We start from the raw sequence: 2,620 nt of genomic DNA, 5'->3' as shown, positions 1-2,620 counted from the left end.
AATCATATCTGAGCATTTCAAAATATGACGAGTTTGTATAATCACTATGAGTATTTCAAAATAGTATGTGTTTACAAAATTTAGTAGTTTAAGCAAACCATTTGTAGTTCAAAAACCTTTATTTTTTTTCCAAATTGTGTTTTCATTGTCCATTTGTGTCAAAGTATTTCAAACAAAAACAAGTATTTGCAGGATGTAGTAATCAAATCAAAACCATTTTTTTTTGTAAAATAAACAATTTGTGTAATGATCGCTCCTTGATCTTGACCAGCGCTCGAGTCTTGCGAAAGAACCTGTCAAGTCCCGAACAAGCCTTAATTGAAACTTTGTTAATATGTTATATTTGTTCCACCAATCTATGCAATTGCTTTGAACCATATAACTCTCTTAATATGATTTGAACCAAAGTCGTTATAAATCGCCTTAACTTTTATTCCACATAATTGTAGAAATACATCAAGGTTTTTAACCTCCAAAAGTACATTTGTATTAACACTATTTACAAACAATATACACTATGAATGACTCGACCTCTAGCAGTAGAGTGACTTGAAAAAAGTTGCTATGAGATGCCTTTACCTATAAGTGGTGGGCAATATATGTTGATGAATGCACGTTATGCTAATCATTATCTGCAAAATGGGATATAAGAGGGTGAGTCTCGCAGACTCAGTGATCATCGGCTCTGTGAGTAGGGCGTAGATGGGAAACAAGCTTAGAGTAGCTAATGTGAAGGATAAAATCAAAGTATAAAATCATAACTTTATAAAATCAAATAACAAATAAAGTGTTTGTGCCTTGTAAAAATAATGCTGTAAAATCATAGTGCAATACTTTCCTTGGCAAATAATGCTGAAATCAAAGCGTAGTAAAATAAAATTTCACTAATCAAAATCATATAATTTCTTTAAAGGTACCAATAGACATATAAAAGCACGCACGCTCCTAAAATGTGTGGCATGTAAAATTAATCATGTGCATTCACATATATCAACTCATGATCAACACATAAAGCACTGAAAGCTTTTACTTAAACAGGGGAGCTGCAGAAAAACATTATCTCTCCACCATGTAAAAGAGTACGAGTTTAAAAACTCTCAAGGCTCTCGAGTAGGTAATCATTGATAATCAACCCGTGGACCCTCTTTCATGTAATAACAATCCAAAAGGCCCCTCATCCATCGAGTTCCCATAGCCATGGCAGTCTCGACGATGTTGGCTAACATCGGAGAAATCATGTGGTCGTAACCACATTTATTAACTCGTGGCCTTGCCACGTATAACAACCCGTGGCCTTGCCATGTATAATCACAGATTGTGGCCTAGCCATGTCTAAAAGCCTGTTAATGATCCAAAAGTTCTCTAGATAGAGCTCACTTGTGCACAAGGGTCACACTATTCTAATGTGACATTCGGCTTACTCTCGATGCTCTCAGTTTATCAAAACCGTTTTCAAGAGTTTTCTTTAAAACCTTTGAAAGCAAGGTTTAACAATCTTTCAAAATTGTTTTTCACATTAAAATGAATGGTGTAAACATTTACATAAAGTTCGGACTAAAATCGGCTCTCAAGAATTCGCATTTAAACCATTTATCAAGTTCATTTAACTATGCACATCACATAAAGATACAAGGCACAGATTTGAAGCAAAACATTGCAAAAGGGCTTGTTTCCCGGTTTCAAAAATGCTTTACATATATGTATACATATCTAGTCTACACAAACAATTTCTAAATCATTTTGCATCCACAATTGCCTATGGTTTCTACCATCTCATGCTTTCCACAAAAGTAGTATATAAATTGATCCAAAACAAGTATTCAAATCACAATTCACCTATCAAATCACTTGTCATTTCCTTGGAGCTCATGCTTTCCATAAAGATGTTGAATAAATCATTGACAAGTTACTATACATATAACATTATATAGTATGGAATCTTTAGAAATAGACCCCTCAGACTCACCTTACAATGGCAGGATATTACTTCGCCACTTATCCAGTTACGTTTCAAATTAAATTAGCTTGGCAATCACCCGTTTCCTCTCTAGTTAATCACCATGATAATCTTTTTTCACTTGAACACTTCCTAGCAATAAACCAAGCTTAATATACTTAGTATTTATCATTCCAATTCAGCTCACATTTACTGCCCTATGTACTAAATTCTTAGTTATTTTCATTTTCAAGAACTATTCACATTTCAAATAATTGTTCTTCACTATACCCGACCGAGCACATTATTTCCAATTTCATGCATATAAACAATTATATATGGGCAGCATCTTAACCAAGAATCCTTAATCAATATCCACATTGTTCATCTTTATTCTTATAATTACTTTAACATGCAACCATTAATTTTCAACTAGCTGAACCTAATGTACCATAATATACCCATAACACATGCTTACGTTCCAAATCACTTTGAATCCATAATGCATCCAAGAGTTTGATGGCTTGCATGTCATTAAATCTTCTTTAATCAAGCTTTTTTTTGCTACCACAATATATTTCTTACGGTTACCAACCTTTTTTGAAAGAATATTCAAGCTAAAATCATAATTCTTACCTTTCATCACTTTGATCTTGAAACCAAGCCACACATCTCCTTCAAGCT

The 2,620-nt window shown here is 33.5% G+C and overlaps 1 long non-coding RNA gene across 1 annotated transcript; it reads right to left on the bottom strand.

The window, feature by feature from the left end:
- Window positions 1-411: 411 nt before the first annotated feature.
- LOC110422728 (uncharacterized) lies at window positions 412-2,620 on the bottom strand. Its single transcript, XR_002445760.1, has 3 exons — window positions 2,573-2,620; window positions 1,967-2,089; window positions 412-632 (listed from the first exon to the last, which is right to left on the bottom strand). It is a non-coding gene; the product is annotated as an uncharacterized LOC110422728 (long non-coding RNA).

Source organism: Theobroma umbraticum, unplaced genomic scaffold (genome assembly GCF_002168275.2).
Source record: "Theobroma umbraticum cultivar Fairchild unplaced genomic scaffold, ASM216827v3 scaffold_146.0, whole genome shotgun sequence".
Lineage (NCBI taxonomy): Eukaryota > Viridiplantae > Streptophyta > Magnoliopsida > Malvales > Malvaceae > Theobroma > Theobroma umbraticum.
Note: the sequence above shows the minus strand (reverse complement) of the source record. Positions and strands in the feature narration are given on the sequence as shown.